Source organism: Mesocricetus auratus, unplaced genomic scaffold (genome assembly GCF_017639785.1).
Source record: "Mesocricetus auratus isolate SY011 unplaced genomic scaffold, BCM_Maur_2.0 Super-Scaffold_100011, whole genome shotgun sequence".
NCBI lineage: Eukaryota > Metazoa > Chordata > Mammalia > Rodentia > Cricetidae > Mesocricetus > Mesocricetus auratus.
Window position 1 is genome coordinate 25,797,477 of NW_024429195.1, and position 27,594 is coordinate 25,825,070.

General features: G+C 44.1%; 1 long non-coding RNA gene across 1 annotated transcript in view; it reads right to left on the reverse strand.

Moving 5' to 3' along the window:
- Positions 1-1,229: 1,229 nt before the first annotated feature.
- LOC121143205 overlaps positions 1,230-27,594 on the reverse strand; it is a 76,265-nt gene continuing 49,900 nt past the window's right edge. Inside the window, exons 2-3 of the long non-coding RNA XR_005880386.1 lie at positions 3,490-3,779; positions 1,230-2,272 (exon numbers count right to left, since the gene is read on the reverse strand). This is a non-coding gene — a long non-coding RNA (uncharacterized LOC121143205). The remainder of the gene's footprint in view (positions 2,273-3,489; positions 3,780-27,594) is intronic.

Below are 27,594 nucleotides of genomic sequence, written 5' to 3' on the forward strand. Positions count from 1 at the left end.
CATTCAGCTTTTTATTAGCCCAATCAGGTGTTTAGGCAGGCAAAGTAACACAGCTTCATAGAGTTAAATAAATGCCACCTAAAAAATGCAACACATCTTTGCAACATTAAACAAGCATTCTATGGCATAAATGAATGTAACATGTCTTCAACTAATATTCCACAACAATCTCCCAACCGGATCAGCATTTTTTCACCTACACCCTCTTATTGTCAACTCTTTACCATCATCTTATTCTTTGTTGCTGTGAAAAACAAAAACAAACAAAAAACAGGATGCTTCAAGCAGCTGCCTTAGGAATGTCAAAAGCCATCACTATTCTCTAGCTCCCTTCCCCTGCCTTTCTCCATAATGGTCTTCTTTCATTCTCATACCCCCCAAAAATGATCTCTCAGGCTGAACATCTGGCCACAAAAATCTCCTGTACTCCAGCATTGGAATACTCAACTCCTTAGTCTCTCAAAAAAGAAAACATAATAATCCATCAATAGTGTGTATAATTGTCCAGTGTAAAGTTGGCCCTATAGAAGCTACCAGAATGAATGGTGGGGGGTGGCTGGATGGGAACCCTAAGCTGGGCCTGTGGTCACCTGTGAATCTCACAACCCAGGTTTCAAGAGCACCCTGGTCACAACCACCTCTTGCTTTTTCACACACTAACCACCAATGGGAAAGAGAGTTCTTCCTGTGATCTGGCTTCTTAAGAACCCGACTTGGCCAGGCATGGTAGCATGCTCCTGCAACAGAAGAACTCGGGAGGCTTAGGCAAGGGGCTCCCTAGAAGTTTCAGGTTGGCCTGGCTACATAGAGTGACTATCTCAAAACAAGGAACTGAAAATGACCGGTGGGAGTTTTAAGAGCCTAAAGAGACATACCCTTTGAGGAATTGTCAATGTTGCCTGGCAGAGAACTCCTGCCAAATTTCACCACAGGTTTCAGATATCACTAGTTCTTGTGCTGCATGTGTTGGTGTTATTAAAAAAGAATCCTAGACAACCAAGTGATGGTAGGCAGATCTCTATGAGTTCTAGGGCAGCCTGGTCTACAGAGTGAGTTCCAGGACAGCCAGAGCTATGTAGTGAGACCTTGTCTCAAAAAAGAAATAGGGAATCCTACAAGGGAACCTTTCTGTGATTCTACCCCCCACCCCCACTCCCACTCCCTGACCCCAATTCCCCCTCCACCCTACCCTCTGCCCCCCACACCCCCCCAAAGTCTACCTCAAAAAATCTATCCAATCTCAGAAACCTGTTCTCCTCACATTTATATTAGTTGTCAGAGTTTGGGTACCCATGAACGTTCAAGGCTGCTGCCCCCCTCAGGTTTGCTGGAAGGCACATCTGAGTTAGGCTGCGGCCTTCAGCCTCCCTGTAAGAGCAGCCTTGTCTCTGTGTATGGATGAAGCTCCTTAAAATGATTGATCATATACTTGGAAGGCAGAGGCAGGAGGGTCAGGCATGCAAAGCCATCCTTCTCTACTTAGTTCTGGGATAGCCTGCTTTTTAAAAGAAAAGTAAAATCACACAGCACAGAGGGGACACTGCCCCTTCCTTCGAGGATGGCCAATGAGGAGGGAGAAGAGAGCTCCATGTCCAGCAGACAGAGTCTTGGAAGAGGCAATAATCTGGCTGGCAAGAGAATGTTTTATCTTATTTTCCCCCATTCTGCCTACCTAAGACCCCTGAAGTCCTTGCTTAGTGTCTCCCTAGAGGTTAATCCCATGTGAGAGAAGCTTGAAGAAGCTTATGACTCTGCTGGAGGTCTGGAAGGAAGCCTTTCCCCAGGGGGCCCTCTGGTCGGTTCTCCAGGTAAACTGTTTAAAACTTAATCCTTGTTGCCCAATTCCCTGCTCAACACACCCAAAGTCATTTTGATGAAAATTCCAATGTCCAAGCCAAGGGGATAGGATGGCCCTTAATCCTTCAGCAGGACAGTCATTTGATCCCTGGAAGTGTTGGAGAGTCTGAGATGTCTGCAGAGCACAGTTCCACAGGCAGGAGGAGGAGGAGAAAAGCTAGCCCTTGTTTCTAAGTTGACTCCATGAAGAGCCTTCTCCCTGTCACCTGCCCGCTGTCGAAGCTGCTCATTGGCATCAAGTCCCCTAACTCACTGTTACTTCATTGTTACACATTGTATTGGGAAAGCTGGATGGGTCTGTGGTTGACGCCTTGCTTTTGCTCTGTCAGAGATCTTGGCTGTGTGTGGAAGGCTTAGCTTACCTTCTGTGCACTCTCCTACCTTCCGCTTGGCTCCTCATTTAAATGCTGAAAAGCTGTGTTATGGAATGAAATGGGAAATGAATGAAACAACTCGGTGATTTTAATTTTCTTACTTGTTTTTATTTTCCATCTGACTTCCTGACTGACTGAAGAAAGGGCTGCTCACCAAATGTCTGAGTGCTTGGGGAATCTCTGCGCCCTGGGTCAGAAACCTACACATTCCAAGCCACTCAAGGCCTAATCATTGGTCTTACTTATCCCTGGCTCATGACCATGGCAACCCCAGCTTCCTGTCACACCGAATCTGGAAGCACTGATGGCCTGCCTAACCGATCTGCTGCCAGCCCCCAGCAAATTTGCCCAGCTGCTTTGGCTCTGGCTCTGAGATTAAAAGGTGTGCTTTATTCATAATGGTCTGACAGAGGTGTGGCTTCTCCATGCTCAGTGTGGGGCAGATCCCTGGCCTTTCAGGTGCTATGGGTGAGTGCATCGAGGGCTATCAGCCTATGGCTACAAACTCCCACGTGCTATTTAGCATTGATATGTTAGGTGGCCCATCTGGATCTTTGATTTCTTTATGGTACTTTGAAGTTCCAGTTCCATAAATCCAAAAGCCTTTTGGGGGACACTAATATTGTTTGAATCATAAATGTTCACCAATGGCCCCTAAGCTAAAGGCTTGGTCTGTCGAGCCTGGAGGAGGAGGGACCCAGTGGTGAGAAGCTAGGGCATTGTGGGCAGGTCACTGAGTGTGACTTTAGGATCCCAGTCCCAGCTTCCCTCCTCCCCTCTGTCCTTGCCTGGCCACCATGAGATCAGCATCCGCCTCTCCCCACGTTTCATCCCTTGTTGCCTCTCAACACAGGCCCAATGAATCAGGGCCAAGAAACTATGGCTGAAACTACCCACCAAATGTATCTCTATTTCTCTTTGCTGATTCACCTCAGGTATTTTTTGACAGAACTACAGAAAGCTGACTATTGTGTCCTATGCTCAGGTGTCAGGAGTGTAACCTATAACTTATCCCCTCTTCTTTGTGAGAGGAAGAAATCACTAAATCACTCAAAGTCACAGAGACCTCTGACACTTGCCTGGATGGACAAACACATTCAACAGAAACCTGTTGCCTTCTCAAAGTCTGGGCAGACCCAAGTGCTGAATGCAGAAAATATATCATTCTCTCTCATACCCACTGAAGGGTAGACTTCAATGTCCAGCAGCTGCCATTCCCAGTTCTCCAATGAAGACTAAGGAAACACAATTCACCTACCTGTCTTGAGTCTTCCCCAAGCCTCCACAGACAGCACCATAGTGGACACGAGATGTCTATGCGGCCAATTTACTGAAGTCTGCATTCAACAAACAAGCTGGTGTTGTAGTCCTCCCTGACTCCAGCCCACACTCTGCTCTTGGTGGCTGTGCTGTCTCAGGGATCCTCTGCTGCCACCTTGTAACTCAGAACTTGGAACTCCATCACAGGTAGGGCAGGGAAAGGGACACCTGTCTTTGTTCATTCCAATGAGACGAGTCTTCGACACAAAGGCCATCACCTGTCACCAGCTAAAGGAAACAAGAAGTAGCTATAATCAGTTGATTTTCAAAAAAATTGCTTTTGTTGCTGGGTGGTGGTGGTAGCACATCCCTTTAATCCCAGCACTCAGGAAGCAGAGGCAGGTGGATCTCTGTGAGTTCGAGATCAGCCTGGTCTACAAGAGCTAGTTCCAGGACAGGCACCAAAGCCATGGAGAAACCCTGTCTTGAAAAACAAAAAACAAACAAAAAACTGTTTTTGTTGCTCTTGAAGACGATGATGTTTGTTAATCTGATGGAGTAAAAAAAAAACACCTGGCCTACATCCCAGCCCTAATTTTTCATTTTAATTTTCACCTTTTTTTTTTTACATAGATTCTTGTGTATCCCAGGCTGGCCACAGACTAACTGTGGATGTGTTAAGAGAAGCTTTTTCCTTGCTAGCCGCTTTGGTTTATCCCCCGCCAGTCGCCTGGGCTCTGCCGCGCCAGCCTGTTTCGAGATCCGCATGAGTCCCAAATAAACACACAGGAGGCTATATTAATTATGAAGCTGTTGGCCTTGCTTGTCCCTTACTGGCTAGCTCTGCCTTAAGTAATTACCCCATAATTGTTAATCTAAGTATGTCTCTTACCGGAGAGGTTTCCAGGCTTCCTACCCCAATCGCGGTTACATCTCGAACTCTCTTGTCTTTTTCTTTCCCAGAATCCTCCTCGACTCCTAGTCCCTCCTATCTAGGTTTTCTATAGGCTCAACAGTACTTTATTGACAAATAACAGGACTTCCCCAACATGGATGAGCTTGAATATTTGGACCATCCAGCCTCCACTTTCCAACTGCTAGAATCGCAGTGGTGTGTCACCACACTTGGATTCTGTGTGGTGCTGTGGTAGGATCCAGGACTTCATGCATACTACGTGGGTGTTCTACCAGCTGTGTTGGGCGTAGGACCCAGGACTCCGTACATGCTAGGCTGGCGCATGTCAGACCAGCCCACTTTGCCCCTAGAGCACAGCTTCTTGTCTAAAAAGGAGTCGGCTAGGAAAGAGGGATTGTAAAGAGGCTTCTTCATTCCACCATCCACGAGATTGCCGTGGAGGAGAGAGGAACATGAAGCTGTCCTGGGATACAGGGGACCACACAGTGGCTCAGGTGAGGACAAGGGAAGTAGAGCCCCTGGCTCAGCCAAGGATCACCAGGTGCGGGATGCACTGAGAAATGCCAGAGCCTGGTCCTCATCCCAGCACCAGGTGACCTGCAGTGGTGCTGATGGTGGAGAAGCCACCAAGCAGTTTCCCCAGCATCTCTATAAATGCATTCAGCTTCTGTCCATCTATCTCAGAGGCCGTGTGTGTGATAACAAGATGCATATATGTGAAGCCCTATTAAAGGGCATGTGCAGGTCGGAACTTTTGTCCTAGGCTGATAATCTCTTGCCTGTTTATTGCCATCTGGGGTCAAGGGTTCACCCCCTGTGCCTTTGAACACGTTTGTTTCCCGTCTGCTTTTCAATAGGCCTGTACACTGCAATGCCAGCATTCTAAAATCTACATGCCTTAGCGAGTAGATTTTAGTGAGGCACTGTGTTGTCACCTGCAGCTGGGATAGTCACACTCATTTTCCACCCAGCAGTCTTGTGTAGTGTGAAAAGAAGATGCTTCTCTCAAGAAAGCAATTGCAATCCCGTCTTTCATCAGCGGCCCCTCTTCACCAGAAAAGAAAAGGAAAGAAAAGAAAAGAAAAAGCTGACAGCCAGGGCCAAAGTAGGGCCGGCTGTGGCTGCAGGGAGGTGACCGTGGGCAGGGGGCTGTGGGAGAATGCCAACAGTGACATCTGACCACAGTTGATAATTTTTTCTGAAACCCAGGGACTAGAAGCCTACAGATACGGAGTCACATTTGAAATTAATGTTTTTATGAAATCCACACAAGGAGGTAGAACATTTTTAGACACTTGGAAGAAAATAACCCCAGGCATGATGGCAGCCTAGTTATCCTAGCATTTCAGAGGTGGTGGCAGGAGGATCCAGAATGCACAGTCACTCTTGATCACATGGCAAGATGGAGGCTATCTTGGGCAACATCAGAAGATCCCATCTCAGAAAAACAAAACAGGAATAGAGAAGCAACTGCTATATTCCCTGATGTATTAATGTGACTCTTAAAGTCTTAAAGTTCCAAGGCCCAACCCTTCTTTCCCCTTTCAGGAACGCCAGAGTCTAGAGTTTGCTTCAGAAAGAATCAGCAGCTGTCTTTGCTGTGAAAGATGGAAGTATGTCCCCAGTGATACTGAAAATACGAGAGAAGCCACCGAGCCCTCCTCGACCAGGTGTGCCACAGCTCAGGCAGCCACTGACATCATCAAGTTGAGGGCAGACTGAGCAAGGCACCGGAAACCCATGATCATCTGTAGGCCGCTGAAGCAACACGACCCTGCTGCACATTCCAGGAAGCCCGAAAATTAAAGCCCTGATAAGATAACCAGGTAATTAATGAAGCAATTTCCCTTACCGCTCTCATGCCTGTGTTTACTTTTTAGTATAAATTATCCTCTTAAGCAATGTGTAGGCTCTCTTTCTGTAACCTTTGAGATTCAGCCCCATAGAGCAAGAGGGCCCATACTTCTGTGTGTGCATTTTTCAGTTTTTAGCTTACATATATAAGTACACAACATACATACATATATATACACACATACAGACACGCACATATACAAATACACATGCACAGTACAAAAACACACATATACATACACAAATATATACTTACAAAAACACATATGTACATAGTCATACATGTATGCTTACATTATATATACACACAGACATAAACATATACATATACAAATGCATCCAAACACGCATACACATGCACATAGAAGCACATGGACACACATATACACACACAGACACACACATGCACATACACAGACACACATGAATGCACAGTGAGAGCATAGCCAATGTTCTTGATTGCCCTTTTCTCCTGTATCATTTCTAATGAGCATGCAACATTATATGCTGCTGGCTGTTGGATTAAAAGCATTCTTGTTCATTTTATTACCTCATAAGGTAAATTATTTATGCAGCCAGACGCGCAATCAGTTGGCTCAGAATTCCAGGTTGGGCAAAGTTATCAGTGAGGCACTGGTCAGGGTCAGACACTAAGAAATACACTTCCTGCCAGTCTGCTCCCTTCTGGTTCCTAACCCTGAAAGGTCTTTACAACTAGTGATTCTTGGGCCTCGTAAGAAAACTCAGGTACACCAAACTGCACGTAGTCCCAGAGAGAACAATCTCAGGAGGCATGGGAGGGCAGGCAGCGTGGTAGCAGGGGTTGTAGTCTGAGTGACACAGTCATCTTTGGAACTATGAGCTGGACAGAGCATCGTTTCCTAATGAGATCATAGCAACAGGCCTCATCCCAATCACAGCTGTAAAGAATGAACAGGAAAGTATGCCCCATCCAGACTCTTAGCTTAAGGATTTGACTGTGAGCAAATCCCCAGATCATCAAAGTTCCAGGGCTTTGCTCTCTAATGTTCTTGGTGGAACAACTATCAGCCTGAACGGCCTGAGACCTCTGGAGATATATGCCACTCTACATTGGTAGAATGGATGGAAATGAACAGTCTGGATCCCAGCAGTTGCCTTTTGTGCACAGAGTGCTAATTCCACTTCACCATATGGCCAGAATGATGCCATTTCTTATGGTCAAAAACCCATACATGAAACAATACAGAGAAACCCTGTCTCGTAAAAACCAAAAAAAAAAAAAAAAACCCATACATGTATGTCTCCATGAATGTATGTTTGCTTATGTGTCTGGTATGTCCTGTGTGTCTATGTCTTTGTGTGTCTCTGTGCATATCTGTGTGTTATGGTCTGTGTTTATGTGTATATGTCTGCAATAAATGTCTTATTCCATTATTTCTTCTCTCACTTTCACAAAACACAATAAATTTGCTTCAACTCCTAACCAGACCACAGGATTATCTACATTAAACTATACAAGTGGCAGCATGACTACCCATGCACTTGATTCTGAGTGGAACGGACTTAATGGTAAGCTACTAGCCAATCAAAAAGATTCATAGGCAATCAGAACTGTCAGAAAGCAAAAGAAGGGGCTGGAAAGCGTGCTCAGTGGTTAGGAGCACTGGCAGCTAATCCAGGTGTCCCAGGTTTAATTCCCAGCACCCACGTGGTGGCTCACAACCATCTGTTACTCTGCATGCATGGGATCCGACACTTTCTTCTGGTTTTCATGGTAACAGGCACACATGTGGTGCATAGACACACTTGCAGGCAAAAATAAAAGGAGAAAAACAGCAAGAACGATGGGGAAGGGGGAGAAAACACATGGAGGAAAAGAAGATGTGAAAACACTCCTTTGAACTAAGGCATGATCAGGAGTTTGGGGGGTGATGCCTGAACCCATTAGAGCAAATTTGCCCCAATTTCCTCTACTATTGTGGCACGTGTCCACCTACTGTGTGAGCCCTGTGTCCACCTACTATGTGAACCCTCTGCCCCCTTTCCAGGAGAGTGTGAGCATGAGGGCTGGCCTCTGGCTGGGCAGTTTAGTGAAATGGGCATTCAACTCGGGCTGGCTATCAGCTTCCACGGCAGCTGGACACTTCTACTTCCTCCACCTATTGTTTGATATTTCCAACTCATTCATAAACCTTTTAAAATTCCCTCTGCGTAAGTATCCATTAGAAGGGGAACAGCCTAACCATTCTGAAAAATCACCACTTTTCCATTTAAATTTCCATTTCTATTCCAGCCAGTTTGGGGCTTGATAGCTTTTTAGGAAGAACTCTGAGGACACAGCTATGTTTTCTTCTTTTAGGTCTTCGTGGTGTCCAATTCAGCTCTGCACACAAAACAAATAATGCATACGGTTGCCTTTTAAATGAATAAGGGTGTCTGTAATCTCAAGATTTGGGAGGTTGAGGCAGGAGGATAATGAACTTGAACCCAACATGGGCTACATAGCTAGATCCTGTCTCCTAAAATACTAATAGTAAAATTAAAAATATAATTTGTTTCTATAGAGAGGCAACAGAAAAGGTGGTGTGTAAGGTCTGCACTGTTCCAGAATGGTCACCCTTTGCCCTGAAACATTCGGTGAGTTCAGTCTGAGCAGTCCGCTGACAGTCTGCAAAGAAAACACACAGCCCCTGATGAACAGGGAGTCAGGAAGCCCTTTCCTACTGGGCCTGGGGTTTAAGCAAACATGAAGTGGGGTGGGGGTGGGGGGACTGGGAGATCTGTCTCCATCATCTTTCAGCACAAGTCAGTGACTTCCTGAAGAGAGGAAGAGCGGCTTCCAGGCCCTCCGCCAGCGTGGAACCGGCCAGCCCCGCAACCTCCAATTTACCACTCCCACCCCTCCTACAGGCTGCCTAGTCTGTCTGATTTCTAAAAGCAGAAGCTGAATGAGCTTGTTTGTAGCTAACCTCATGGCTAAAGAATCCTACCGTCTCCCCTTGAGGAGCCAGGAGGATGCTGACAGACCACACAATAGGGAGAAACAAGAGAAGCCCTTGCACTCTCCAACCGTTTCCTTCTCAGTGTTGGGAAGACAGCTAGCTGTCAGTACCCACGGGGAAAATGTTAAGTAAAATCAGAAACTTAAATTTTTCTATTAAGGTCTTGACATTTTGGGTTAACAGGCACATGGTACCTCATAATTTATCTCGAATTCGTGTATCTAGAATAAACATTTTTAAGTCACCAATTGCTTGCTTTAAATTACATTAGACTAAATTACCATTCCTGAAAGAACAAATACAATTTTAGGGATAAAACTTGCAAAGTTTTCATTAAAATGGGTAATTTTCCACCAAAACAGAAAGGAAGGGGCTAAGATTCTCTTACAGACTTGAAAACCACCGATGGCCAAATTTTAGTCTGAAAGTGTGATTTCTACTGGACTAACAATGGCATCTGTAGTCTAAGCCTCTCCTGGCTCAAGAGGGTTCCAGAAGCTGTTGCCTAATGCTGATACAGGGGAAGATGACACAGCCAACTCCATGCCAAACCTTCCAGATGTCTCAGGAGCCCATTACCCCCTCCTCATGTAACAGGTTTTCATGACCCTCACTCGCTTATACTTGATATTCAGTACAATATTTAAATACTGTTATTTTTTTAATATTCATCTTTTTAAACCAAAGACATGAAGTAAAAATGAAAAATAGCATACACTTTGTTTTATGTCCACGCAAATAAAATATGCAGTTGCCTAGGAAAGCAAAATGGATGATGGTAGAATGAACCCAGTCTTCCAGAAACAATCACACAAGCCTTCAAACGGATGACAGCACACTGCATTCTCCCAGCAAGCAAATGAGCTACCGCTGCATGCTTTGTATTCAGAAGCATCTATTAAATGCCTATGGGTTTCTATGAGAAAATCCACAGCCTGACCCATTTTACTACAGACACCTCATAACCATCTGCCCCACGTATTCAGAGAGTTCATCATCTTAATAAATGTTCTGTAGGGGGAAAAATGATCAAATGGGAAATACATGTGGCCAGCTTGCAAGCTATATTACAACTTCTTTTAAAAGCCTGTAAATAATGTAAAGGAATGAGTTCCAAGTTAGAAAACAGTTATTCTTTGGAATAACATCACATGGGGTTAGAGAGATGGCTCCATGTTTAAGTCTACTTACCACCTTTGCAGAGGACTTGAATTTGGTTCCTGGCATGCCCACGGCAGATCACAACAACCTGAATTCCATTCCAGGGAATCTGACACCCACTTCTGGCCTCTATAGGCACCAGACAAGCACATGGCATGTATACTTGCTTCACGCAGACACACATACAATAAAATATAAATAAATAAATAAATAAATACTGCAAGTTTGACTATCTGGATGGCTAAGTTTTCTGGGAGGGATTCCAGTGCAGGAATTCCACTAAGGGAAACAAGGATTCCTGCACCAGGCCCAGGATCCTAGTGGAGTCAGTGTATACGTGTTCCCCTAATGACTCTGGCTGTCATATACCCTACCGCACAAGGCGCTATACATGTGTGGCATTGACAGATGAATACTATGCAATCCCGCCATCGTGGAATTTAATCCACTGAGAACGCAGACCCTCTAGCCCTGCGTAGTGAAGGCCATGGTCACAGACAGCACAAAGGAACAGAAGACTGCTCATATAGAAGAGAAGAAAGTACCATCATAGGAGGCTTACCAGGGCCGATGAACTCCGAGCTGAATCCAAGGCCTAGAACCCACAAAGTGAAGATGGACTGAAGAATATTTTGAAACATGTGAACCAAGCCAGGCTCAGAAGCAGGATGAGCCATGCCACTTAGCTGATGGGCCAAGGAAGCGGGAACATGTACCCCACAGTCAAGATCCTGGGTGTTCTCTACAGTGGGCGTATTCATTACCTCTCTTATTATTGTGAGGAAATACTTGATAAAGGCAACTTCGGGAAAGAAGGAAACACCCTCACTCACACATCCTGAGGTGTGTTTCCAGGGTAATTCTGAAGCCCATCAATTTGACAATGAAGACCAATGGTCATATTACGTCCTAGGGAGAATCTGGAAAACAGAATCCCTCCAGTCCCTTGTCACCAGCACACAGGTCAAGGAGCCAGGAGAGGGGAGGAATTGGTCTGGGTTTCCTTACCCAGCTACCCTCACTGAGTTATGGTTAACTCAACTGTGTGGCCTCGTTAGCTTGAACATTGCTGTAGAGTATTGTTTTAAGGTGTGTCACATTTGTTTATGCTGTAGGACATTTGTTTTAATGATGTAAAGGTGCCCTGTATTCTTTTTTTTTTTTTTTTTTTTTTTTTTTGGTTTTTCGAGACAGGGTTTCTCTGAATTGTTTTTTTGGAGGCTATCGGTCCAGCCCGGCCTCGAACTCACAGAGATCCGCCTGCCTCTGCCTCCCGAGTGCTGGGATTAAAGGCGAGCGCCACCACCGCCCAGCTCGATGCCCTGCATTCTTATATGCTGCATTCTTATATGCTGCATTTGTCTAACTGTGAAGTCTTGTTACTTTGCCTGTCTGAAACACCTGATGGTCTAGTAAAGAACGACCAATAGCGAGGCAGGAGAAAGGATGGGCAGGGCTGGCAGGCAGAGAATAAACAGGAGAAGAAATCTGGGAGGAGAGGAAAAAATGAGGAAAGGAAGAAAAGGAGGAGCAAAAGAACAAGGAGAGGAGGACATAGGGCCAGTCACCCAGCTACACAGCAAGCCACGGAGAAAGGGATACAGAAATAAAGATAAAAGCCCAGAGGCAAAAGATAGATGGGATACCTTAATATAAGAAAAGCTAGCTAGAAACAAGCCAAACAATAAGCCAAATAATAAGCCTCCATGTGATTTATCTGGGAACAGAGGGGCCAGGCCCCCAAAAGAGCCAAAGGGTAAGAGCAAAGAACAAAAAAGTCAAAAGAATAAAGAGTTAAAAAAAGAAAACAACTGAGCATAGTATATTTGCCCACAAAAGAGAACAGAATAAACAGGAAAAGAAACCAAGACCATGTGAAGCAAGTAGGTATGTTCAGAAGAGAGGTACCACACATGGAAGATGTGACCCACATCTGTGTATCCAGATTGTGCTCAGCTTACCCGTAGATACGCCATGTGCTCAGACTCTCGACTGCTTGCTCTTCTCTGGCTGTCAATAATTTCCCCTTTGCCATGAATTACAATTTACATCCTTACCAATACAAATTCTCTGTGTCTGTTGGTCTGGCTATTCCATGAAATATATTGTCCTGAGTATTATTATTTGACATGATTTGTCACTTGATCCAAAATATAGTGCTGTCAGCTTCAAGAGGAGAGCTCATGAAGTCATAGTTTTCACCCTTACTGTTCTTATTAATCTTTTGGGAATAATGTCTTTATTATCTTAATTAGTACTTATGGATATGTAATAAATTTTAAGTGATTAATGTGTAGTTTTATTCTAAACATCTCAAAATTCAGCCAGCAAAACTTTATGAAATGTCTGTAAAAAGTATTTAAATGATAAACACAATTTAAGAAGAAATATAGGATCTTACAATTTAGTCAGCCCCTCCTCTGAAACTCTCATAGACAAAGCATAATTGTTTATTAAGTTTTTGTACAATTTGATTTTATGTGTATACATGTTCTGCCTGCACGTATGTATATGTACCACAAGTATGTGGTGCCTGCCCACTGGAGTTCCTTGTGGGTACTGGGAACAGAACTTGGGTCCTCTGCAAGAGCAGTCAATACTCCTAACTGCTGATCCTGCTCTCAGGTCCTGGAAACAACAATTTTTTAAATTTATTTTCATTTAAATTAAAAACAATCTTGTTTCACATACCAATCTCAGTTCCCTCTCCCTCCTGTTCTCCCATTTCCCCACCAACCACCCATCTCATCCTCAATCCTCTCCCCAGGGAGAGTGAGGCCTCCCATGGGGGATCCTCAAAGTCTGTCACATCATTTGGAGCAGGCCTAGGTCATCCCCCATGTATCTAGGCTGACAGAGTGTCCCTTCATAGGGAATGGGCTCCCAAAGCTCACTAGTGCACAAGGCATAAATATCGGTTTCACTGTCAGAGGCCCCATAGGCTTCCTAAGCCCCCTAACTTACGCCCACATTCAGGGGGCCTGGTTTGGTCTTATGCTGGTTTCCCAACTGTCAGTCTGGGGTCCATGAGCTCCAACTTGCTCAGGTCAGCTGTTTCTGTGGGTTTCCCCAACATGGTCTTGATCCTTTGCTCATTACTCCTCCCTCTCTACAACTGGATTCCAGAAGTTTAGCTCAGTGTTTAGCTGTGAATCTCTGCTTCTGCTTCTATCAGCTACTGGAGAAAGCAACAATTTTTAAAATAAACTAACAAGCTGGTTTTTTCTGTTTCTAAGGACTAATTAATTCCAAATAATAAATAAATAAATAAAACTTAACCAAACTAAGAAATCTAGCCCATAATAAGATTTCTATTTCTATGACAAAGATAGAAATTATGCCTGGTATTTTTGCTTTTTCTTTCTAAATGCAGCAATGACCTAAGTTTCTGAGGTGAAAAACCAATCACAGGAACACTTGGTTTGGTTTGGTTTGTTGTTTTTTTAAGTGAAAATGTTACGTTGTCAGGTCATAATTTCCACGGTGAAGAGGGCTGGCATGTCCCACACTGACTGAAGGACAAAGCCTTTCAACCCACTAACTACAAAATGGAAATGTCTGTTTCTTCTTTCAGGAAGAAACCACCACCCTGTGATTAAAACTCCCCACAGTTGTTCTTAAAGAGCTTTAACTGTTTTTGGTTTGGGTTTTTTTTTTCTATTTTTACCAGAAATGACCTTCTCCTCACACACAGTGGCTAGCTCTGTGAGAGGTTGGTAACTGAGTGACTTAGAGCAGCCAGCCCACCTCCTCCCTCCCTCCTTCCTCTCTGTCCACAGGACAGGGGTGGGGCTCTTTAGGGACTTCTAGTCTTTCCACTGCCCCACCCTCCTCTTCAGCTGTGGCTCCCCTCAAAGGAATGGACTGCCCCAACATCCTCTCAGTCATGTGGTATTTGACACGGAACACTGAATTTTTAGCCACTTGGATGACAGTAGGAGAATCATGAGTTCAAAGACAGCCTAAACAAGAGAGTAAGACCCTGAGAGGAGAGTGTTGGGGGTGAGCAGAGGAAGGACTGAGTGAAAGAGATTGATAGGCCTAAGAATCCAAAAATTACCACAAATGCAAATTCTGAAGGCTGAAGACCCCCAAGCCTGATGTCCACAGGAAGCATGGAGACATGTACCTGGTTCAGAAGCCCGGGCCCTCCCATTGTGCTCTTGATGGGGCTGGTCTGATGGTGCCTGTCCCAGGTGCTTCACTGTTGCTGTTAATAACACAGATTTGAGGAGAAAGACCACCAGTCCAAATCAGCATGGCCAAATTAATCAAAACAAGAAGATAATTAAAACAAGCTATTGCATTCATTTACCAGGTCTGCCTCTCGCTAAGGCAGAGCTGGAGAGGTCAGCATCAAAGACAAGGCTTTTATAGCTCAGGGGTATGGGGTTTCCAAATGGGAGATTTGGTGGGCAAAATAGTCAGGGTTACAGGAGCAGAATATCAGCACAACAAGTTAGTCGTAACAACCTCCTAAAACAAAGACATGATTGCAAGGTGGTCATAACAGGGTGGCCATAGCAAAGTAGTTATAACAAGGTAATCATAATGTTTTAAAACAAAGATAGGGTTTCAAAATGGTTATAATAACTTTTGAAACAAAGACATGGTTGCCATTTCCTGGAACAGGCAGTACAGAACTATTTGTAGTTGAAGTTACAGGTGGGGAATTGTCCAATCCTTGAGAAAGAGAGGTTTAATCATAAACAGAAATGAGCCTAGTTGTCTTTACTATAAGATGACTTTCAAGCCTAAGATGGAGGCAGGCTGGTTCACCAGTTGCCATGATACAATAGTGACCAAAAGCAACTTGTGGGAGAAAAGGGTTTATTTGACTTACAGGTTATGGTCCATCATCCAGGGAAGCCAAGGCAGGTACTGAAGCAGCAACCATGAGGAAAAGCTGCTTACTGACTTCCTTCCCCTCTGGCTTACTTGACTTTCTGTCTTATACAGGCCGACTTACCTGTCTAGGAAAGCTGCTACCCTTGTGCCCTATGCCAGAAATCAAGGAAATGCCCCTATAGACATGCCTACCGGCCAACCTAATGGAGGCAATTCCAGGATCCATGTCAGGGTCTTTCTTTTTAAGTATGTCAAATCAACAACCAAGGTTGGCTACCATGTTCCATTCATGCTACAGTAAGCCTTTTCCATTCATCGACCCACACTATGGAAACACTCACAGACACCTCCAGATCTCTAGACATCTCTCCACCCAGGCAAGGTAACACTGTAAATTAACTGTCTGAAAAATGTTAGTTATTGTATGAATCCAACCATGTAACAGTTTGAACAAAAGCAAAACCATGGCAACAGTGAATGGTATCTGAACTTGAGAGGCCTGGGAAGATGAACAAACAGAGTAGATATTTAAGACTAGGAGCTGATTGGCATGACACTATGTGTACACACCTGTCAGTGGACCTTTGTCAAAATCACGGCACATAGACCACCCAGAGAAAACCACCATGGGCTCACCAGTTGTAAGAAATATGCCACTCTGGTGTGAGGAAGGTGATGTTGAGACAGGCTACATGTGGGTGTAGGGTGTAGGGGTGATGGGAACCTCCATACCTTTATTTTAGTTCAGCTGTGAACTATGAGCCTGCTAGGGGGGGTTAAACTATTTTTTAAGTAAAATGTAAACATTCAAAGAATGCCTTGAATTCTGCTAAGGGTTTATCTATAGGGACAGTGCCCTATCCTTAATAAAATATCCCAGACATAGCTGTCATTTGGATGGATGTAAAGGAAGTTGTACTAATAAAGACACAGTTGGGCTGGAGCGATAACTGGGTTTGTGGAGTGATTGCAAGGCAAGCATTAAGACCTCTCTCTCTCTCTCTCTCAAATACACACACACACACACACACACACACACACACACACACAATGCAAGCATGGGGGCTGGAGAAATGACTCAGTGGTTAAGTGCTCTGGCTCTTCTTCCAGAGAATCTGGATTCAGTTCCAACACCCACATGGTGGTTCACAACTGTCTGTAACTCCAATTCAAGGGTATCCAACAGCCTCACATACACATGCATGCAGAAAAAACACCAATGTACACAAAATAAAAATTATTTTTTAAAAAAAGGTAAGCATGATAGAGAAATACCTTTGTAATCCCAACACTGGGGAGGCAGAGGTAGGAGGATCCTTGGGACTCCCTGACCAGGCATCCCAGCCTACTTGACTAGATCTAAGCAAATGAGATCCTTGTGTCAAAAACAAAAACATGGATGGTATCTGGGGAATGACACCCTACACACTCACACACAACTGGTGGAGAGACTTCTGTCCCCTTCCCCATTGGGCACTCACACTCTGTGTTAGTTAATGTTCTTGACACTGTGATAGAAACGCATTAAGGGAGAAGTTTATTTTAACTTAAATTTTTAGATTACAGTCCACCGTGGCAAGAAAGCGTGGACCCTAGGGTGACAGTGGCGATGACAGTGGTGGTGCTGGCGGCAGCACTGGTGGCAATTGAGGGGCAATTTGCCCACTATTGATAGATTTGCAAACAAGAGCGCTAAGAACAGAAGGGTGCTAGACAATGGTACCCAAAGGCCACAATGTCCCAAAAGAAGATATCAAGAGTTCACAGGCATGAGCCGCTGGGGACAGCTGGCCCTCAAAGCATGACACACCCCAAAGCTTTGTCTGAAGAATTCCCATCAAGTTTCATTTGAGGTGAGTGAGCTGCAAACAGTCTAAACGCTGAAAGGCAGTAAGGGTCCTCTGGCCCGTGTCTGGCATAGAGCTAAGGCACAAGTCTTTTCAGTTTTAAGACTCCTGTTGGGGATCTCTGTGTGTGAGAAGCTAACCTGGGCTGAGAAGATGGCTCAGATGATAAAGGACTTACCATACAAGAATGACTTGGTCCACTGGAACCCTCATGTCAGGTTCCTGCATGTTTCTAATGCTGTAAGACTCCATGGCCATGGCAACTGGGGATGGTTCACAGTTCAGAGATTTAGTCCATTATTCTCATGGTGGGACATGGCAGCATGCATGCAGATATGGTGCTAGAGAGGCAGCTGAGGGTTCTACATCTGGATCCTCAGGCAGCAGGAAGAGACTCCAGACTGAGCATGGCTTGAGCTTCTGACACCTCAAAGCCTACCCCATAGTGACACACCTATTCCAACAAGGCCACTCTAATAGTGCCACTCTCTATGGACCTATGGGGAGGGGTGTTTTTATTCAAACCACCACACTGCATAACATAGTAGGGCAGCTGTAGGCCTAGCACTGAGAAGGATCTCTGGGGCTACCTGGCCAGAGCCTAGCCTATAAGAGCTCCAGGTCAATGAAAACCCCATCTTAAGGAATGAGGTGGGGGCTAGAGAGAGCAGTGCTTCAGAACGCTTGCTGCTCTTCCAGACCACCCAGACCTGATTGCCAGCACCCACACTGTCACTCCAGTCCCAGCACATCCAACACCCTCCTCTGGCCTCTTGAGGGCAGCAAGCACGAATGTGGTGTATGCAGGGAAAATATGCTGCCTTAGTTAGAGTTACTGTTACTGTACTCAGACACCATGACCAAAGGCAGCTTGGCAAGGAAAGGGTTTATTTTGCTCACAGTTCCACATCACAGGGCATCATCATCATCAAAGGAAGTCAAGGCAGAAACTCAAGCACAGTAGGAACCTGAAGGCAGGAGCTGATGCAGAAGCCATGGAAGAGAGCTGCTCAGCCTGCATTCTTACAGCACCCAGAACCACTAGCTAAGGGTGGTTCTGAACCCACCCCCATCAACAATTAAGAAAATGCTCTGAAGGCTGGCCTACAACTCAGTATTATGAGGCATTTTCTCAATTGAAGGCCCCTTCTTCCAGATGACTCTAGCATGTGTCAAGTGATGTAAAAACTAGCTGCCACCCACCCACACACGATAGATAGATAGATAGATAGATAGATAGATAGATAGATAGATAGATAGATACATAGATACATAGATAGATACATAGATAGATACATAGATAGATACATAGATAGATACATAGATACATAGATAGACAACACCTGGGGGACACCACCTACGGTTGACTTCTGACCTCCACATACACATGCACGCATGTGCACCCACATGAACATGCACACACATACACACACACACACACACACACACACACACACACACACACGGGAGGGGGGATGTCTGTTCATGTCTCCATACTAAACATTCTAATCTGTGTTTACCACACTGCAGACCAGGACTCAGAAAAAATGAGAGGTGGTTGACCTTACAGTGTTGGGGCGAGGCAGAATACAGGACAGTAAATCAGGAGCAAAGTTGAGAATGGTAGCAAGTTCATCTCACAGGGTGTGACTTGTACTTCTATTTGTCTCTTTGAAGACAGTGTGAAAAGGATCACTTAAGCAGGTTTGCAATTAATTATTTAGAGGCTGCTTATGTGAAGCTTTACTCAACACATCAAACACAGCAAGGCCAAGCCTCCTTAAAGCCACCCTCTGCTGTGACTTCTTCCCTAAATAACAAAGAGCCAATGTATTATTCTAGAGTCTGTATCCCAGGTTAAGACACAACACTAAGGCCAAGGCAGGAAATGTGTTTATCTTACCATTGGAGGCACACTTCAAAGTGTGTTTACCAGCCTGTCTGATGCCTCAGTCTAGTGGCCAGTAATAGCACCCCATTAACACCTCATTAGCCAGAGACTTGCTGGAGAGTCCTAGACCAAAGATTGCTGCTGTGGGTTCCTCTACTTCTTCTACCTGCTTCAGTGGTCAGTGGTCAGTAAGCCCTAAAAATAATATGCATCTGAGATCTGAGTAGGTGTTTCCTAGACAGAAACGGAGGGGCAAGAACACATTTAATATCCAACTGACAGAGCAGCATGGTCTAAGAGCACCTGGGCAACATATGTCCCAGAAGTCTAGAACTGACCTCTGCAGTCTCTTGGTCTTGTTGGCTCTCTGCATGCTAACATTCTTATTGTCTGTGCCTAACACAGTTCAAAATACTCCCTCTTGGTCAGTGAGATGGCTTGATGGATAAAGGCAATTACCATGCAGCCCTGGCAACCTGAGTTCAGTCCTTAGAAGCCACCCCCAACCGCCACCACCACACACATGGAAGGAGAGAACTCACTGCACAAAATTGTCCTCTGACCTCCACATGTGCACATACTCATTGCACCTGCACTCCCACAAACATCACATACAAACACACACACACACACACACACACACACACGCAGTTTTAAAACATTTTCTTCTCCTCCTCTAAGACAAGCCTTGCTTGACCTGCACATGCCCTCTGATCACATGACAGACTACGTAAGACCTGAACCCTCTGCTGATGTCTCCACAGCACTCAAGTACTTATAAAGTTAATATAAGTCGTGCATAGCCAGTAGTCTCTGAAACTTCATACATGTTATTTGAATAGCAAAGTCAAGGGTTGTAACATACAAAAGTAGGAAAGAGAGGTGCTTCTTTTTTTCTTTTTTAGTGTGTGTGTGTGTGTGTGTGTGTGTGTGTGTGTGTGTGTGTGCCAATATGAGTGCACATGTGTATGCACTCAGGGTACTGTGTATGTGCCTAAGATGTCCCCTTCCATCTTTTGTTTGAGAGAGGGTTGCACTGGCCTGAATCTTTACCAAGGAGGCCAACTGGCCCCAGAACTTCCAGGGATCTCTCTGCCTCTGTTTCCAATATCAGCAGCACCGGGCAAGCACACACCACTGTGTCTGATTCATTATATTCACACATGTTTTCACAGGGGATCTCGATATGTGTAGAGATTTAGCTGATGGGCTGCAAGGACAGTTTTCTCTGGATGCATTGTGTAGTCTATGTACTGGGCTGTCAAATTTCAGTTCTGAACTATCCGATTAGGTTCACTGTTGAATTTCTGCATATGTATGTATCACATGTGAGAGCCAAGTTTCAGATTTTGGAGTTTAGATTTCAGATCATGCATGCTCAACTTGATCTTCAGTAGTGTTAGTAAAGATGAAAGAGAAGCCATGAGGACAGAGAACATGCATCTCGGAATCCATTCCCTCATCCTTGTGCCTCAGGCAGAGTTTCAAATACTAGAAGAATCTTTCCCTAATTTTTGGTCCATCTGACAGGATGGTCTATGGTGCTGACCTTCTTCTGCATCATTAGCATAGTCTCTATCATGTTGAGTAACCAAACAATAAATGGCTTGGGTTGGTGAGGTGGCACATCAGGTAAAGATGCTTGCCACCAATCCTGGCAACTTCGGTTCAGACCCTGGGGTCCACATGATAGAGGCCCAATAAAAGTTGTTGTCTGAACTCCACACATGCATTGTGACATGAATCCTCTCCTGTACACATACACATGCATGCACGCACACACATATACATGCTCATATATTCACATACACACATAGATAGATAGATAGATAGATAGATAGATAGATAGATAGATAGATAGATAGATAGATAGATAGATAGATAATGTAAAAATAAATATGGTACTCTGGTACTGATTGGTAACATTCTTATCAACCTGATATATCAGAATTGACAAAAAGACCACCTTTTATTTGTGAGACAGGGTCTCTAGCAGCTAGGGTGTTCTCAAACTCCCTATATAATCAAGAATGACCTTGAACTTCTGATCCTCCTGTCTCTACCTCTTACAACCAATCAACTCCATGTCCAGTTTATGTGGTGCTGGGATTGAACTCAGGACTCTGTGTACACTAGGCAAATATTCTACCTACTGATTTCCAGTTCAGGTGCCTAGAAATACATTTGAAATTGACATTTCATAAGACAGAGCATAGTTAACAATGTCAGCTCCAAGCTGAAGAGTGATGAGCATCCAGAACTTACTGCCTTTGCTAGTCTGTGAGTTGGGGATGTGGGAACTGAGTCTAGGTCTCACTATATAGTTCAGGCAAGTCTGGAACTCACTGTGTAGCCCACGCTACAATAATCTTATGTCTTGAGTGCTGGAATTCCAGGTGTAAGCCACCATTCCTAGGAACTGCCTTTGCTTTTAATGCAATACATTATATATTTGTCAGGTAATGTGTTCATAATGGTTGCATTAATGATCAACTTGTAATCTTGCCAAATGTACAGGTGAGCTCTAGAGAGTAGGGGTGTGAGCCAGCTCAAGAAAATGAATTTTCAGTTGCCTGTGGTTCCCTGGCAAGTTCTCTCCCCTACTGTGTTCTCCGCCCCCAATGGCCAGCATGCAGTAGCACATTACATACACATCAGCCATCCTCTGTATGCACCTAATCTCTCTTGGTGTGTCAATCAGAATCCATGTCAAAGTCCAAAAGCATCCATTGGATCGCAGTATCTTCCTGGTCCCCCACTGCAGATACCTGCACCGTGTTGCCATGGCTGCATTTGTGACTGCTGCACAATTCCACTGTTGGGTATGTTTTTATTATTACTATTACTATTATTTCAAAGATATAACAAACTCATATTTTTAGCCAAAAATTTACTCATGGTCTTGAACTGAAACATTGTTCATTAGAGAGCCCAGCTGTTTGTTACATGCAACGCCTTTGACACACAATTTAAAAGAGCTAGTAAGAAAACGAAGCGTAGCGAGCCAAAATGAATGTCCTTTGCAAACCAAAGTGCTGTGTCTGCGAAGAATGACTGAGCAGGGAGAAAGCATCCCTGTGTTCGGAGCTTGCTGATGGTATGCCAGTATTCACGGAACAAGATCCCTTTCTACCCTTGGCTGAATGCATCACACACGCTGCTTAACGAGTAAGAAAGGAGGGGCTGTCTGCATACATTTCCCATGTAAATGGAAGATTTTCCAAAGTCATACTTATTCCCCATTTCTGGACGAACTATGAGAAAGAGAAGAAGGAAGAAGTTCCCACCAAGTTTCTGTGTGCTGCAAGGAACCAGGTCAGCAGACAGAGAGCTGGGGGAGGGGAACGGGCAGGTGGCACACAGACTGCAGCTTCTCATCTTCACATAGATTTGCTATGAAAACTAAAACCTGAAGATACACCTTAAATATGTAACAATAGCATATTTGAACAAATGTCCATTTTCCGTAGTGTTCTTCAAAATGTATTCCTATATGAGAGGGAAAGCAAAAGACTACAGTCAATGAAGCAAGACAGTAGGAAGGAAAATTTTGTTTCTAGGGACAAGAATAGAGACTTATTCAAACTCATTCAACGTGCAATTCCTGGGTCTGGGCACAGCTCAGAGGTAGGTATGCTAGGACACAGCTGTAATCCCCGCATGTAGAGAGTAGAGGGAAGATCTTGAATTCAAGGTCGTCCTTGGCTACATAGTGAGTTCAAGGCCAGCCTGGGATCCATGAGACTTTGATCAGTCCCACAGTCCATGACCCAAGAAGTATGAGGGAAGCCATGGGAAGTCTTATCCCCTGAGGGAAGTAGACAGTTCTAGAATAGCAAAGGCTCCATCCAATTTTTACTGAAGAGTTCCTTAATAATAATGCCTTTCTACAAATAATCTGCTCTGGCAACACAGTCACGTCTGAGAAGCAGGACAGTTGGCCACAGGCTGTAGAAGGTTCTGGTAAAGAATGCCAGTCTTTGTGACTGAGAAATAAGGCTACTTTGAAAAGTAAATGTCCTGAAACAGGGCTATTAAACAAGGAGGTTCCTTTTTTTTTCTTGAATTTCTGGGGGCATGGGTATAAACGTATTCTCTAGATTAATCTTTGCATCTGCTTCCAGAGAACTCATTGAAAAGTTGACACTTAAATGCAAAGACCATCCGGTGCTGACCATGACAAGCAGGCTGCATTGCCAGCCTCTTAGCAGCAGGTCACCAACCTGTGGGAAAGTCTGTGGCTGGTCCAGCCTCTTTGCCAAGCCCAGCAACCTCTCCTTGTACCCCCAAATTTGGAAGCTTAGAGCAAAGAGAAGAAAAGAAAAGCAATGTAAAGTGTGAGAAGAAAGTAGCGCAACATGTAAAATAAAAGACAAAAGCAGACTGGATATGCCAGCCAGCCGTCTGCACAGCTGAAGGCTTCCTCAGGCAAAAAAAAAAAAAAAAAAAAGGCCCCACTGTTTCTGAATCAATTGTTTCCTATTCACAGGCTCACTGTACAGGGCTAAATTCAAAATGGCTCTCGGGAAATGCTTGCCAATCCTGTGGTCTCTCTGTGTAGGCTCTATTTTTCCTTTTCTTTTTAAGGCTGGAGGATGTATGTATCCACGCTGTAACCCTGCCAGCGCTCACTGGAGTGAGTCAAAGGGACCTGGCATTAAATCACAGAGATTTGAGCTGCTAATAAATGCAGCAGGCCCCATCCATTGTTGATTAATTCTGACTGAAATCTAAACAGCAAACAGCAAACACCCCTCTGAAGGGCTCTGGTACCCATTAGCTTGATGTGTTTATTAGACAAGGCTGTGTTCCTTCAAGCTTATTAACAACAGATTAAAAAACTGCAAACAAATCTAGGTTTCTTTTTATGATTTACGTGTGGGTATCATGTACTAACATCCTTAAAGTTTGACAGTAAAGGCAAACAACGCTGAAATTTACTATCATGTCAAATTAAGATCTTGGTGCAAAGGTTGAAAAGTTATTGTTAATGTGAAGCTTCCACCACTCAGGCAAATAATCATGATTTCTATTCAAAATGTATAGATCTTAGAACTACTACCTTTTTAGATTTATTTTGTTGTTTGTACAAGTGTGTCTGCCTGAATGTAAGTATACCAAGTACATACTTGATACCTTTGGAGGCCAGTAGACGGTATCAAATTCCCTGAAATGAGAGTCACAAATGGTTGTGAGCTGTTGTGTGGGTGCTGGGAACCGAACCTGTGCATTCTGCAAGAGTAGCCAGTACTCTTAACCATTAAGTTATCTCTCTAGCCCCTGGAATTACCAACTAAGAAAAACAAAAACAAAAGCCCCAAACAATAAAGATACCCTCCATCCCTGGGCAGAAATTCAAGCAACATAGTAGGATTAAAGGTAAGCTCTTCTTAAATATTACAATCTATTGCCTATATTTAAAGATTATATGGGGCTAACAAAATGTTTCAATGGTACTTCATTATAGTCACCACAAGTCAGAGTTCCCACAGAACAGTTTCAGATGGAATAGTTTCAGGTGTCCAGTGGGACCTGTTGGTGGTGTTTATATAGGCTTAGTTTAAAATACAGTGTATGTCAAAAACCTGAGTTGCCCCAGTAGTGAGAAATTATCTTAGCTAGGGTTTCTACTGCTGTAAAGAGACACCATGACCTCAGCAACTCTTATAAGGAAACATTTAATTGGGGCTGGCTTAGTCCATTATTGTCATGGCGAGAAGCATGGGAGCATGCAGGGAGACCTGATACTGCTGAGAGTTCTACATCTGGGTCGGCAGGCACCAGGAAAAGAAAATGACACTGGTCTGGGCTAGAGCATCTGAAACCTCAAAGTCCATCCCCAGTGGGACACTTCCTCCAACAGGGGCACACCCACTCCAACAAGGCCATACCTCATCCCTGTTAATAGTGTCCCTCCCTATGGGGGTCATCTTCATTCAAACCACCACAGGGATCAAACACGAGTACTGGTATTCAAAGCTGTCATGAATCCACTCGGACTGTTCAATCCTAGTGAATCCTTGAATGCTGCCAGAAGCTGTGTCTGCTTTATGGGGTCTTATGAGTGCCAATCCTGATGACCTCATGAAGGCCGGAAGAAGCTACGTGTGTCCTAATGGGTCTCATGAGGGTTGTGTCCTATCCTGCCATTTTAAATGGCACAGGGAAACAAAGATGCAGAAGCCACATGCGTAGCCCCAGGAAAACTGTCATAAAAGTTATTGCCCTTAGCTGGAGCTACCTAATGACTATAACTTGATTTTTCCCAGTAATTGTGTGTTAGAGCTATGTACATTTCATATGTCGTGTGATTTAGAAACCTCTCAAAGGATGTGTGAAGAGAGGAGATTTTCATGTTTTGGCCAACCAGAAAGCTTATTAAGCTGAAAGCTGGGGAGAGCTGTAGGGCCAATGAGATGATGTCTTGATGAGGAGAGTCTCGCAGCCCACAGCCCTGATTTCAGTATGGAAATGTTCCCCAGGGCTCCCCAGAGCACCACAGCTCAGCTCGGTGATTCCGAGGTTAAATCATTCTTTCCACTCAGCCTAAGCCGTGTCCCTTTTTGCAGTGTGTAAACTACTCAGCCTTTGCTTCTAACATACATACACACACACACACACCCGCACGCATGCGCGCATACAGGGAAGCATACTGACAGTGATCAGGAGAATGAGGAGACATGAGCAACACATCATACATTTGATCGATCCATTCCACACAAAGGTTTCTGCGGTTGCAGTGATGTTTGTGGTCCTAAGGATGAATCAGAAGGCAAGAGGCATATCTGGTTTTCATGATGTGTGTCAGCTTTTCCTCACTGTGACAAAACCCTGAGGGGAACAAGGGGAGAAGAGAGAAGACTTGGTTTGACTCCTGGTTTCAGCTGGCTCTTAGGTCTGTGTTGAAGCAGAGCACCATGGTGGCAGAGGGACAAGGGATCAGGACCAAAGTACATCACTCCAGGACATCCCATAATGGCTTGCTTCCTCTCACTCATCGAGTCTGTTGATGAAGTTATAATTCCTATAATCCAGTCACCTCCAGTAGTGCCACGGGTCAGGAACCAAGTCTTTTGTTACGTCTTTGGAGGGATATTTAACATCCAAAATGCGACACAAAATCTGTAAACAAGTCTTTTTTATTAAAAGAACATTGTATTTTCAAAAACAGATGATGTGAAATATCTAGTATTACACCTTGCATAGCAAAGATGTCCACAAATTCATTTTTTTATTTCAAAAATACAAACCATCATTAGAAGTTACCATGAAAACTTATACTCTTAAAAAGCTGGAAAACCCAGGAAATTGAAGAATTTCTAAATGCACTCCATCTATCCAAATTAAGCCCTGATGATATAAATAACCTAAACAGACCAATGGCAAGCAGTGAAATGGGAGCTGTCATTAAAAGCTTCACCTCAAAGAAAAGCCCAGGACCAGCTGTTAATCCTACCAAGTTGTCAATACCTCAGCTCAGCTCAGTTCTTATTAATTTTTTCCATAAAATAGAAAGTGAAGAAACAGTGTCAAATTAACTCTATGAAGCCAGTCCATAATCTTCTAACACAAAAACCAGGTAAAAATGCTAGAAGAGAGGGTAGAGAAAGGGGAAGAGAGAGAGAGAGAGAGAGAGAGAGAGAGAGAGAGAGAGAGAGAGAGAGGGAGGGAGAGAGAGAGAGAGAGGGAGAGAGGGAGAGAGGGAGAGAGAGGGAGAGAGGGAGAAGGAGAGGGAGAGGGAGGGGGGGGATAGGGGAGAACAAGGTCCGAAAGATTTTCTCTGATGAACATAAATGCAAAAATTGTCAACAAAATACTTGCCAACCAAATTCAGGAACACATTAAGAAGATTATACATTAATTCCAAGTGAATTTCAGTCCAGAAAGGCGAGGCTGATTCAACACATACATAATCAAAAATATAATACACCATCTAAATAAACTTAATGACAAAAATCACATCACTATTTCAATCATCACTGAAAGACTCCTTGGCAAAGCTCATCGTGTCTTCATGATGAAAGTTCTGAAAACTTTAAGAAGACGTGGAGCATAGATCAAAATAATAAAGGCTGCATACACCAAACCTATAAGCAACATTTTATTAAATGAAGACAAAGTGAGAGCATTTCTTCTAAAATTAAAAACAAGACAAGGATACAGTCTCTCCCGTCTTATTCAATATAATGCTGGAGGTCTTAGCCATAGCATTTAGACAAGAGAGACGTAAAAGAGATAACAATAGGAAGGGAAGACGCCAACTACTTCTACTGCAGAGCACGTGCCAAAGACATTTCTCACTCTGGCTGCAAGGAGGAGAAACAGAAGAAGGGGCCCACAGCAAAGGCACCCTTTGACAGCATTCAATAGTGAACCACTTCCTGCAACGAGGCCATATTTCCTGAAGATTCCGCCTCCCTCCTACAGACTGTCAAGCTATGGTTCCATGAACAGATTAATTTGGGTCAAAGCCCTGATGACCATTCATCTCCCAAACACCCCACTCTGGACATTGCTGCCTTGGGGATGAAGCCAGCAGCACTCTGATTTGGGAGCTTATGAAATCCAAATCATGACAGCATTTATAGCTTCCATGTTTGGG